General features: G+C 46.9%; 1 protein-coding gene, 13 non-coding genes and 4 pseudogenes across 14 annotated transcripts in view; 17 read left to right on the top strand and 1 right to left on the bottom strand.

The window, feature by feature from the left end:
- LOC140294513 (protein NLRC3-like) overlaps positions 1 to 12,225 on the bottom strand; it is a 1,060,349-nt gene that overhangs the window by 594,380 nt on the left and 453,744 nt on the right. The gene's annotated exons all lie outside the window — the stretch shown is intronic.
- On the top strand, positions 4,941 to 5,059 carry LOC140297909 (5S ribosomal RNA). The gene has a single exon (XR_011913603.1). It is a non-coding gene; the product is annotated as a 5S ribosomal RNA (ribosomal RNA).
- Positions 5,329 to 5,447, top strand: LOC140298500 (5S ribosomal RNA). The gene has a single exon (XR_011914141.1). It is a non-coding gene; the product is annotated as a 5S ribosomal RNA (ribosomal RNA).
- On the top strand, positions 5,717 to 5,835 carry LOC140293941 (5S ribosomal RNA). The gene has a single exon (XR_011912726.1). It is a non-coding gene; the product is annotated as a 5S ribosomal RNA (ribosomal RNA).
- Positions 6,105 to 6,223, top strand: LOC140298133 (5S ribosomal RNA). Its single transcript, XR_011913808.1, has one exon. It is a non-coding gene; the product is annotated as a 5S ribosomal RNA (ribosomal RNA).
- On the top strand, positions 6,493 to 6,611 carry LOC140299447 (5S ribosomal RNA; annotated as a pseudogene).
- Positions 6,881 to 6,989, top strand: LOC140296376 (5S ribosomal RNA; annotated as a pseudogene).
- Positions 7,259 to 7,377, top strand: LOC140296837 (5S ribosomal RNA). The gene has a single exon (XR_011913002.1). It is a non-coding gene; the product is annotated as a 5S ribosomal RNA (ribosomal RNA).
- Positions 7,647 to 7,765, top strand: LOC140288361 (5S ribosomal RNA). Its single transcript, XR_011912153.1, has one exon. It is a non-coding gene; the product is annotated as a 5S ribosomal RNA (ribosomal RNA).
- Positions 8,035 to 8,153, top strand: LOC140291094 (5S ribosomal RNA). The gene has a single exon (XR_011912420.1). It is a non-coding gene; the product is annotated as a 5S ribosomal RNA (ribosomal RNA).
- Positions 8,423 to 8,541, top strand: LOC140297526 (5S ribosomal RNA). The gene has a single exon (XR_011913253.1). It is a non-coding gene; the product is annotated as a 5S ribosomal RNA (ribosomal RNA).
- On the top strand, positions 8,811 to 8,929 carry LOC140275600 (5S ribosomal RNA). Its single transcript, XR_011908416.1, has one exon. It is a non-coding gene; the product is annotated as a 5S ribosomal RNA (ribosomal RNA).
- On the top strand, positions 9,199 to 9,317 carry LOC140295038 (5S ribosomal RNA). Its single transcript, XR_011912832.1, has one exon. It is a non-coding gene; the product is annotated as a 5S ribosomal RNA (ribosomal RNA).
- Positions 9,587 to 9,705, top strand: LOC140297535 (5S ribosomal RNA). Its single transcript, XR_011913261.1, has one exon. It is a non-coding gene; the product is annotated as a 5S ribosomal RNA (ribosomal RNA).
- Positions 9,975 to 10,093, top strand: LOC140298390 (5S ribosomal RNA; annotated as a pseudogene).
- On the top strand, positions 10,363 to 10,481 carry LOC140298115 (5S ribosomal RNA). The gene has a single exon (XR_011913791.1). It is a non-coding gene; the product is annotated as a 5S ribosomal RNA (ribosomal RNA).
- On the top strand, positions 10,751 to 10,869 carry LOC140297820 (5S ribosomal RNA). Its single transcript, XR_011913521.1, has one exon. It is a non-coding gene; the product is annotated as a 5S ribosomal RNA (ribosomal RNA).
- Positions 11,138 to 11,256, top strand: LOC140296864 (5S ribosomal RNA; annotated as a pseudogene).

The following is a 12,225-nucleotide window of genomic DNA, read 5'->3' on the forward strand; positions in this document are numbered from 1 at the left end:
TCTACAAAGAATTTTGGACTGTTTTGGCACCTGCATTTCACAAAATGGTATTACAAGTTAAGCAGAATGGCAGATTATCCCCACACATGAACTCTGCTAACATTATCTTGCTACAGAAACCAGGAAAAGACCCCATACTTCCATCCAGCTACCGCCCAATATCTCTAATAAATGCAGACCTCAAAATAATTTGTAAAGCCCTCGCCAAAAGAATAGAAAAAATAACTCCACTTATAATACATCCTGACCAGACAGGTTTCATAAAGGGTAGACACTCATCCACTAACACTCGCAGGCTAATTAATCTCATAGACTATTCTAACATCAACAACCTGGAAACCACAATAGTCTCTCTAGATGCAGAAAAAGCATTTGATCGAGTGAACTGGAAATTTTTATTCGCAGCATTAAACAAATTTGGGTTTGGGTCACACTTCATCAACTGGATAAGGATATTATATAGCTCCCCAAATGCGTGTGTGAGGACAAATGATCAAACCTCTCCAAACTTCAGTCTGCAGAGAGGTACAAGACAGGGTTGCCCACTTTCTCCATCACTTTTTGCTATTTTCATCGAACCTTTAGCAGCTGCTATCAGACAAGAAAGAAATATTAAAGGCATCCAACCCCAAAATATTGAGCATAAAATAAGTCTTTATGCTGATGATGTTTTACTTTTCCTTCAGAACTCTCAAACGTCTCTCACTCACACGATCACACTCATAAATAAATTCTCAGCACTTTCTGACTACTCTATCAATTGGTCTAAGACCACAGTTCTGCCCATTAACTGCAGAGTCCAGAATATACCAGCAATCACTTTACAGTCAGGAAATATCAGATATTTAGGCATAAACATTTCCTCCAGGCTCTCAGAGCTAACAAAGCTAAATTATGTGCAATTATTAAAGACAGTAGAGGACGATCTCTCTCGTTGGAAGTCCTTACCTATATCACTTATGGGGAGAGTTACAACCATTAAAATGATGATACTACCAAAAGTTAATTATTTGTTCTCAATGATCCCCATAAAACCATCTGCTACTTGGTTTAAGTCACTAGATTCTTGCATCTCCAAATTTCTGTGGAAAAACAAACCACCACGTATTAGTTTAAAAACCCTACAGAAGACCAAGGACTGTGGTGGATTAGATTTACCTAATTTTCAGCACTATTCCTTAGCCAATAGGTTACAGTATATATCAAAATGGTTTAAACCTAGCCCAATAGATGAACCATGGATAAATGTAGAACAAGCATTGTGTGATAATCTGGAAATCTCTGACCTGCCACTTATTAGTCAAAACGTAAAACATCACAAATGTTTCAAAAGCATTAACATCAGCACCTCTCTGACAGCCTGGTGGGAATTTCTTAAAATAACAAAGTCTTCAATTGTCCCATGTAAGCTTACACCCATCTGGAACAATCCTGACATACTGCAAAACAAAAAAATGCTAAACTTTACTCTGTGGAAGATCAAAGGAATCAAACATCTGGAACATATAATCCAAAATGGAAATTTTATTTCATTTGATGAGCTCATATCACAACACGAGATAGGCAGCAATAAATTCCTAGAATATCAACAACTTAAGTCTATAATAACAAAGAAATATATCCCCCACCAACCAGACTTACAACTCCCGACTAGGGTAGCAGAATTTCTAAGCATCTGCACCCCAAAACTACTATCAAAAATATATAAATTATTGTCTAAAATAGATGACACAATGTCTCTACCGTCCTCAAAATGGGAGGCAGATTTATCCATCAGTTCTAGTCATAGCTTCTGGCCACAAATATGTTTGAACACCTTTAGAATGACTCAGAATTCTAATTTACAGCTCATACAATACAAAATCCTTCATAGAACACACTATACAGGACAAAGGATGTTCAGGATGGGTCTAACACACTCAAACATCTGCTCACATTGCACAGATAACACACCTGATGATTATGCACACGCTTTGTGGTTCTGTGCGCCTGTCCAGAAGTTCTGGCTTGAAGTCTGTGCGGACCTATCAACATGGCTAAAGTGTAGCATCCCTGCATGCCCCACACTGTGCATACTGGGTGACTTAGACAACATCAACATGGAAATTAACTCAGCACACATGGTTCTCACAGTGTTATGTATCGCAAAGAAAACTATTCTCATGAACTGGAAAGCGAAGAACAATCTGTGTATTAACCAGTTTAGAAATTTTCTTTTAGATTATATTAGCATGGAAACAATGTCTGCCTCCTCAAAACATCAATTGGCTGAATTTCATTCTCTCTGGTCCCCTCTGATTAGCTTTATCACTTAGTGGTGGTGGTGGGTTGCTGTCCCGTCGCTCTGGGCGGTTGGGTGTGTGCTGGGGGGGGCTGTGTGGCTTCGGGCGTCTGGTGGTCTCTCGGGTCGTGGGGACCGGGTTGGTCATTGCTGGGGGGGACTGTGTGTCAGGCTTGGAGGGCAGTTTTGGGGGCTTGCGGGTGGGACTGTCTTGCGGTGTGGGGCGGGGTCCCTTAGAGGCCTTGGGGTGGTGGCTGCTGGCTCTATGCCGGGTGGCTGGGCCGCTCCGGCATGGGTGGTGGTGCTGGGCCTGGGCCCTGGTGGCTGGGCGCTGCCTTGCGCCCGGGGGGGGGCCCTGCCTGTGCCTGGGGGGGCTGGGTTGTCCTGGACGCGCCACAGTATGGGTGGGTTGGTGCAGGTCCTGGTGCCGGGCTTGTTGCTCTGGGACCTCCAAGGTGTCCGCAGATGGTTGTTTTTTTTTTCAGGGTGTTGGGGCGTGCGGTGGGGGGGGGCGGTGCTTTTCCCCTGTTGGGGGGGTGGGTGGGGGGGCCTGGGTGATGGTCTGGGTGATGGTGGGTCTCAGGCCCGGGCTGCTGCGACTGGTGTGACCGGGTGGTTTGTTTGTTTGTCTGTTTGTTTTTTGTTGTTGTTTGTTTGTTGTTTGTAGAGGTCCTCCGGGGTGGGGTGGGGTGGGGCGGGATGGGTACCTTCTGGGGGTACAGTAGCTCCCGCAATATGGTCGCTGCAGGCCCCGAGCCTGGTGGACATCAGCCCCTCCTGCCCTGTGTTGGCTCCCAGGTAGCGGGGATGCCTATTGCAGCCAGTCCCTGGCTGCCTTCTCCGGGGGAGAGTAGCTCCCCCCGGTGTATATCCCCATACCCCTCTCCCTTCTGGCTCCTGTACACAGCACACACTCACACATGAAGGGTTTTGGGGCCGTGTGTGTTCGGTGGGGTGTAGTGGATGGGGCCACGTAGGTGGTCCCCTTTGGTTGCACTCTGCAGTTCCCCGCCCCTGTTTTAATTACACCTTAGACATTACTACTTATCAAACACACACTCACACACACACATTAGGTCTTGGGGGGTGGTTACACTGAGTGGCATCTGGTGGGCGGGGCTCTTTGGGTATGTAGGCTGCCCAGAGGGCCGCGCTCCCAGTCCTACAAGTTTGGCTGCCCCTCAATTTTATCGCTCACTATTAGAAAATATTGAAGAGCCAGAAGGGTGAGGGGAGGGGTCTTCTTCCCACACCCCTGCTTCCTGGTTGCTGCTCGAGGCGGGAGGGGCCAAGAGGATTAATTAATTGTTCTGCTGGTTCGGGGTCTGTGGTGGCTGGGGGGCTGCTGGCCCCCTGGTGTGCCCGCTGCACTACACCCCAGCGGAGTCGAGGGAGGGAGGATGTGTGGATGTATGGGACGTGAAAGTGTGTGTGGTAATGATTGGGCCTGGATCTGGGACTTGCTGTCGCCTGGCCTGGCCTGGCCTGCCTGTGCTTCTCCCGATGGGGGGGCGGCATTGCCTCTCTCCGCTGCTCGCGACTTCACCCACCTGTGGGCACGTCTTGGCTCCCAGGGCACTTGGCCAGGGGTGCTGGGGCAGGCGCTGACCCACTGCGTGGCTGTCTGGGGCACTTGGCCCTCCTGGGTATTGGGTGGGGCCTCTGCCGGGGGGTTTGGGGGCGCTCGGGCTCCCGGGGCCCGGGTCCAGTGCACGGCCCATGTCTGGGCGGCTGGGACCTGGCGGGGTCGGTGGGCTGTTGCCCCTGGCTCTCTGAGGGCCTCTGCCCTATGCTTATGGGGGCTCTATCCGGGGGCTTCCTCTGCCGTCTTCTGGGTGGATGCGTGGTTGTCCCTGCGGTGGGCTTCCTGGGTTCTGTGCTCCGTGGGGGCTGCTGGTGGCCTGGGTCTTGTGGCCCTCTCTGCCTGCTTCTGATTGCTGGGGGGGGGGCTGTGGATTGTGGCCCTGTACACTTATACACTCATAACTAACCACGGTTACCATGTAGATCCTGTGCCATGGGTGTTGCATGTTCTCACACACACACACACACACACACACACATTCATTAGCCCAGTAGCATGCTCGCTAAGCAGTTGATGTGTTATCATGTCGTCTCAGGTCATCTATCCACAGCTGTGTTGTATGCGATTACCGCTTCTTGTGCTTGTTTTTGTTTGTTTGTGTGTTTGTTTTTTCTCTGCTTGTCTGCTTTCAGGTGCTCCTGGTGGCGCTAAGGCTGGATTCCCCTCAGAGGCCATGGATTGTTGTCTGTTTTGTTTTTTACAGGTGTAGCAGCTGGTTGTCTGGTTTTTGTTTCTATTTTTGTTCTGTTTCCTCTTCTTTCCTCTTCTTCTTTCCTTGTCCCCCGGTCCGGTTCAGTTCTATTACATGTTATATATTGTAAACAAAAATAAATAAATGGGCATCAAGGGGAGCTTTACATTTATAAAACTTCCCTTGGCAAAGCAAATCTGTTTGGCATCAAAGGTATTCAGACTACAATTCTGCTGCCATAATGCTGAACAGGACAAGGGGGAAAAAAGAAAAAAAAAAAAAAAAAAAAAAAAAAAAAAAAAAAAAAAAAAAATTATCTGGTTACATAGAGTAACCGTATGATTCCAGTACCTATATAATGCACATTTGTGACAGACATTGTTGCTTACAGCCACACCACCCTGAATATGCCCGACCTCGTCTGATCTCGGAAGACAAACAGGGTTGGGCCTGATTAGTACTTGGATGGGAGACTGCTTGGGAATACCAGGTGCTGTAAGCTTTTTCTCTTCTCTCTACCACCTACATGTCTTTTGTTGCAACGTCTGATCACCCTGTGACACATGAGGAAGTTTGTCATCTTCAGCTGCTGCTGCTTTGTTGGCAGACACGAAGTGATCTGAGAGTCTCAGTTTCAACTGCAGGTAATAATCACATCAGGGATGAAGATGTTCCCACTACAAGTTAGCCTTTCTCGGCAATTATCTGGTTACATAGAGTAATCGTATGATTCTAGTACCTATATAATGCACATTTGTGACAGACATTGTTGCTTACAGCCACACCACCCTGAATATGCCCGACCTCGTCTGATCTCGGAAGCCAAGCAGGGTTGGGCCTGGTTAGTACTTGGATGGGAGACTGCTTGGGAATACCAGGTTCTGTAAGCTTTTTCTCTTCTCTCTACCACGTGCATGTCTTTTGTTGCAACGTCTGATCACCCTGTGACACATGAGGAAGTTGGTCATCTTCAGCTGCTGCTGCTTTGTTGGCAGACACGAAGTGATCTGAGAGTCTCAGTTTCAACTACAGGTAGTAATCACATCAAGGATGAAGATATGCCCACTACATATCAGCCTTTCTCGGCAATTATCTGGTTACATAGAGGAACTGTATGATTCCAGTACCGATATAATGCACCTTTGTCACAGACATTGTTGCTTACGGCCACACCACCCTGAACATCCCCGACCTCGTCTGATCTCGGAGGCCAAGCAGGGTTGGGCCTGGTTAGTACTTGGATGGGAGACCGCTTGGGAATACCAGGTGCTGTAAGCTTTTTCTCTTCTCTCTACCACGTGCATGTCTTTTGTTGCAACGTCTGATCACCCTGTGACACATGAGGAAGTTGGTCATCTTCAGCTGCTGCTGCTTTGTTGGCAGACACGAAGTGATCTGAGAGTCTCAGTTTCAACTGCAGGTAATAATCACATCAGGGATGAAGATGTGCCCACTACATATCAGCCTTTCTCGGCAATTATCTGGTTACATAGAGTAACAGTATGATTCCAGTACCTATATAATGCACATTTGTGACAAACATTGTTGCTTACAGCCACACCACCCTGAATATGCCCGACCTCGTCTGATCTTGGAAGCCAAGCAAGGTTGGGCCTGGTTAGTACTTGGATGGGAGACCGCTTGGGAATACCAGGTGCTGTAAGCTTTTTCTCTTCTCTCTACCACATGCATGTCTTTTGTTGCAACGTCTGATCACCCTGTGACACATGAGGAAGTTGGTCATCTTCAGCTGCTGCTGCTTTGTTGGCAGACGCGAAGTGATCTGAGAGTCTCAGTTTCAACTGCAGGTAATAATCACATCAGGGATGAAGATGTGCCCACTACAAGTTTGCCTTTCTCGGCAATTATCTGGTTACATAGAGTAACCGTATGATTCCAGTACCTATATAATGCACATTTGTGACAGACATTGTTGCTTACAGCCACACCACCCTGAATATGCCCGACCTCTTCTGATCTCGGAAGCCAAGCAGGTTTGGGCCTGGTTAGTACTTGGATGGGAGACTGCTTGGGAATACCAGGTGCTGTAAGCTTTTCCTCTTCTCTCTACCACCTGCATGTCTTTTGTTGCAACGTCTGATCACCCTGTGACACATGAGGAAGTTGGTCATCTTCAGCTGCTGCTGCTTTGTTGGCAGACACGAAGTGATCTGAGAGTCTCAGTTTCAACTACAGGTAGTAATGACATCAAGGATGAAGATATGCCCACTACATATCAGCCTTTCTCGGCAATTATCTGGTTACATAGAGTAACCGTATGATTCCAGTACCTATATAATGCACATTTGTGACAGACATTGTTGCTTACAGCCACACCACCCTCAATATGTCTGATCTCGGAAGCCAAGCAGGGTTGGGCCTGGTTAGTACTTGGATGGGAGACCGCTTGGGAATACCAGGTGCTTTAAGCTTTTTCTCTTCTCTCTACCACATGCATGTCTTTTGTTGCAACGTCTGATCACCCTGTGACACATGAGGAAGTTGGTCATCTTCAGCTGCTGCTGCTTTGTTGGCAGACACGAAGTGATCTGAGAGTCTCAGTTTCAACTGCAGGTAATAATCACATCAGGGATGAAGATGTGCCCACTACAAGTTAGCCTTTCTCGGCAATTATCTGGTTACATAGAGGAACTGTATGATTCCAGTGCCGATATAATGCACCTTTGTCACAGACATTGTTGCTTACGGCCACACCACCCTGAACATGCCCGACCTCGTCTGATCTCGGAAGCCAAGCAGGGTTGGGCCTGGTTAGTACTTGGATGGGAGACCGCTTGGGAATACCAGGTGCTGTAAGCTTTTTCTCTTCTCTCTACCACCTGCATGTCTTTTGTTGCAACGTCTGATGACCCTGTGACACATGAGGAAGTTTGTCATCTTCAGCTGCTGCTGCTTTGTTGGCAGACACGAAGTGATCTGAGAGTCTCAGTTTCAACTACAGGTAGTAATCACATCAAGGATGAAGATATGCCCACTACATATCAGCCTTTCTCGGCAATTATCTGGTTACATAGAGGAACTGTATGATTCCAGTACCGATATAATGCACCTTTGTCACAGACATTGTTGCTTACGGCCACACCACCCTGAACATGCCCGACCTCGTCTGATCTCGGAGGCCAAGCAGGGTTGGGCCTGGTTAGTACTTGGATGGGAGACCGCTTGGGAATACCAGGTGCTGTAAGCTTTTTCTCTTCTCTCTACCACATGCATGTCTTTTGTTGCAACGTCTGATCACCCTGTGACACATGAGGAAGTTGGTCATCTCCAGCTGCTGCTGCTTTGTTGGCAGACACGAAGTGATCTGAGAGTCTCAGTTTCAACTACAGGTAGTAATCACATCAAGGATGAAGATATGCCCACTACATATCAGCCTTTCTCGGCAATTATCTGGTTACATAGAGGAACTGTATGATTCCAGTACCGATATAATGCACCTTTGTCACAGACATTGTTGCTTACGGCCACACCACCCTGAACATGCCCGACCTCGTCTGATCTCGGAAGCCAAGCAGGGTTGGGCCTGGTTACTACTTGGATGGGAGACCGCTTGGGAATACCAGGTGCTGTAAGCTTTTTCTCTTCTCTCTACCACGTGCATGTCTTTTGTTGCAACGTCTGATCACCCTGTGACACATGAGGAAGTTGGTCATCTTCAGCTGCTGCTGCTTTGTTGGCAGACACGAAGTGATCTGAGAGTCTCAGTTTCAACTGTAGGTAATAATCACATCAGGGATGAAGATGTGCCCACTACATATCAGCCTTTCTCGGCAATTATCTGGTTACATAGAGTAACCGTATGATTCCAGTACCTATATAATGCACATTTGTGACAGACATTGTTGCTTACAGCCACACCACCCTGAATATGCCCGACCTCGTCTGATCTCGGAAGCCAAGCAAGGTTGGGCCTGGTTAGTACTTGGATGGGAGACCGCTTGGGAATACCAGGCGCTGTAAGCTTTTTCTCTTCTCTCTACCACATGCATGTCTTTTGTTGCAACGTCTGATCACCCTGTGACACATGAGGAAGTTGGTCATCTTCAGCTGCTGCTGCTTTGTTGGCAGACACGAAGTGATCTGAGAGTCTCAGTTTCAACTGCAGGTAATAATCACATCAGGGAAGAAGATGTTCCCACTACATATCAGCCTTTCTCGGCAATTATCTGGTTACATAGAGTAATCGTATGATTCTAGTACCTATATAATGCACATTTGTGACAGACATTGTTGCTTACAGCCACACCACCCTGAATATGCCCGACCTCGTCTGATCTCGGAAGCCAAGCAGGGTTGGGCCTGGTTAGTACTTGGATGGGAGACTGCTTGGGAATACCAGGTGCTGTAAGCTTTTTCTCTTCTCTCTACCACGTCCATGTCTTTTGTTGCAACGTCTGATCACCCTGTGACACATGAGGAAGTTGGTCATCTTGAGCTGCTGCTGCTTTGTTGGCAGACACGAAGTGATCTGAGAGTCTCAGTTTCAACTACAGGTAGTAATCACATCAAGGATGAAGATATGCCCACTACATATCAGCCTTTCTCGGCAATTATCTGGTTACATAGAGTAACCGTATGATTCCAGTACCGATATAATGCACCTTTGTCACAGACATTGTTGCTTATGGCCACACCACCCTGAACATGCCCGACCTCGTCTGATCTCGGAGGCCAAGCAGGGTTGGGCCTGGTTAGTACTTGGATGGGAGACCGCTTGGGAATACCAGGTGCTGTAAGCTTTTTCTCTTCTCTCTACCACGTGCATGTCTTTTGTTGCAACGTCTGATCACCCTGTGACACATGAGGAAGTTGGTCATCTCCAGCTGCTGCTGCTTTGTTGGCAGACACGAAGTGATCTGAGAGTCTCAGTTTCAACTACAGGTAGTAATCACATCAAGGATGAAGATATGCCCACTACATATCAGCCTTTCTCGGCAATTATCTGGTTACATAGAGGAACTGTATGATTCCCGTACCGATATAATGTACCTTTGTCACAGACATTGTTGCTTACGGCCACACCACCCTGAACATGCCCGACCTCGTCTGATCTCGGAGGCCAAGCAGGGTTGGGCCTGGTTAGTACTTGGATGGGAGACCGCTAGGGAATACCAGGTGCTGTAAGCTTTTTCTCTTCTCTCTACCACGTGCATGTCTTTTGTTGCAACGTCTGATAACCCTGTGACACATGAGGAAGTTGGTCATCTTCAGCTGCTGCTGCTTTGTTGGCAGACACGAAGTGATCTGAGAGTCTCAGTTTCAACTGCAGGTAATAATCACATCAGGGATGAAGATGTGCCCACTACAAGTTTGCCTTTCTCGGCAATTATCTGGTTACATAGAGGAACTGTATGATTCCAGTACCGATATAATGCACATTTGTCACAGACATTGTTGCTTACGGCCACACCACCCTGAACATGCCTGACCTCGTCTGATCTCGGAAACCAAGCAGGTTTGGGCCTGGTTAGTACTTGGAAGGGAGACCGCTTGGGAATATCAGGTGCTGTAAGCTTTTTCTCTTCACTCTAGCACCTGCATGTCTTTTGTTGCAACGTCTGATCACCCTGTGACACATGAGGAAGTTGGTCATCTTCAGCTGCTGCTGCTTTGTTGGCAGACACGAAGTGATCTGAGAGTCTCAGTTTCCGCTGGAGAGAGTAATCACGACAGGGAAGAAGATGTGCCCACTACGCATCAGCCTTTCTCGGCAATTATCTGGTTACATAGACGAACTGTATGATTCCAGTACCTATATAATGCACATTTGTCACAGACATTGTTGCTTACGGCCACACCACCCTGAACATGCCCGACCTCCTCTGATCTCGGAAGCCAAGCAGGGTTGGGCCTGGTTAGTACTTGAATGGGAGACTGCTTGGGAATACCAGGTGCTGTAAGCTTTTTCTCTTCTCTCTACCCCCTGCATGTCTTTTGTTGCAACGTCTGATCACCCTGTGACACATGAGTAAGTTGGTCATCTTCAGCTGCTGCTGCTTTGTTGGCAGACACGAAGTGATCTGAGAGTCTCAGTTTCCGCTGCAGGTAATAATCACATCAGGGATGAAGATGTGCCCACTACATATCAGCCTTTCTCGATAATTATCTGGTTACATAGAGTAACCGTATGATTCCAGTACCTATATAATGCACATTTGTGACAGACATTGTTGCTTACGGCCACACCACCCTGAATATGCCTGACCTCGTCTGATCTCGGAAGCCAAGCAGGGTTGGGCCTGGTTAGTACTTGGATGGGAGACTGTTTGGGAATACCAGGTGCTGTAAGCTTTTTCTCTTCTCTCTACCACATGCATGTCTTTTGTTGCAACGTCTGATCACCCTGTGACACATGAGGAAGTTGGTCATCTTCAGCTGCTGCTGCTTTGTTGGCAGACACCAAGTGATCTGAGAGTCTCAGTTTCAGCTGGAGAGAATGATCACATCAGGGAAAAGATGTGCCCACTACAAGTCAGCCTTTCTCGGCAATTATCTGGTTGCATTGATGAACCGTATGATTACAGTATCTATATAATGCACATTTGTCACAGATATTGTTACTTAAGGCCACACCATCCTGAATATGCCCAACCTCGTCTGATCTCAGAAGCCAAGCAGGGTTGGGCCTGGTTAGTACTTGGATGGCAGACGGCTTGGGAATACCAGGTGCTGTAAGCTTTTTCTCTTATCTGCACCACCTGTCTTTTGTTGCAATTTCTGATCACCCTGTGAAGTTAAGCAGGGTCGGGCCTGGTTAGTACTCGGTTAAATCCGGTTGTTCTACTGTACTTCTCTACAAAAACCAAAGAGGAAGCTGCTGTCCCATCAAAATTCAACGTCTTCAAGATCAAAAAAGAAGTCCAGTTGCTCTTATGAATACTCTCCATCATTTCAGTTTATTTCTGACATTCAGCTTTTCATAGCACATGATGACTGTGTTGAAAATTTGTGCAACAATGTAAACCACCAAGATATTCTGAATAATAATTGTATTTATTTTCACTGAGGCTTGTGTAAACCACAGACTGTATTTAGTGTAAACTGTGTTTTCATTCCTGAGCTGATCTCATTCACCTGATGACACTCCTTAACTGTCACTGTTGAAAAATTCCTCCAATTATTTATAGTTTAGATAGAAATTGTTAGAAACGTTTGTTTTTAATGTCCCTCATCAGGATGTAGAGGCATTACTGTGGTGAAGGAGTTTGTCCAAGTTTGGGGTTGAGTTAACGTCTGAAATCATGGGGGATGGATGGTAACATCACCGTCCTTTCAGTTGTTTTATTTAACTTAAATCATTCCTGTTGCACACATGCTTAGCTAACTGGCTAACGACACGTTTACTGTTAGCGAGTCAAGAGAGACCGCACACAGGCAGAGTTCAGTCTGAATGAACAGAGCAGGAGCTTAAACCTCCTCTACATCCCTGTGAGCAGGATGAAGGCGTCCTCTTGTGTTAGTTTTCAGATTTCAGCTGTGAACCTGCAGGACGACATGAGAAAAGAGAGATTTAAACATCTGTAATATCACACTGTGTCAGTTTGTTCACAGGACTCACAACCTGTAACACTGATGCTGCTTTCAGGGAACTTCTTCCTGTTATTGTTTCTTTTTTTGTGAACTTTAACTTTATCAATAAGTGGCAGA

The sequence above is a fragment of the Leuresthes tenuis genome, unplaced genomic scaffold (genome assembly GCF_036924035.1).
Source record: "Leuresthes tenuis unplaced genomic scaffold, fLeuTen1.0.hap1 SCAF_1, whole genome shotgun sequence".
In the NCBI taxonomy this organism is placed as follows: Eukaryota; Metazoa; Chordata; class Actinopteri; order Atheriniformes; family Atherinopsidae; genus Leuresthes; species Leuresthes tenuis.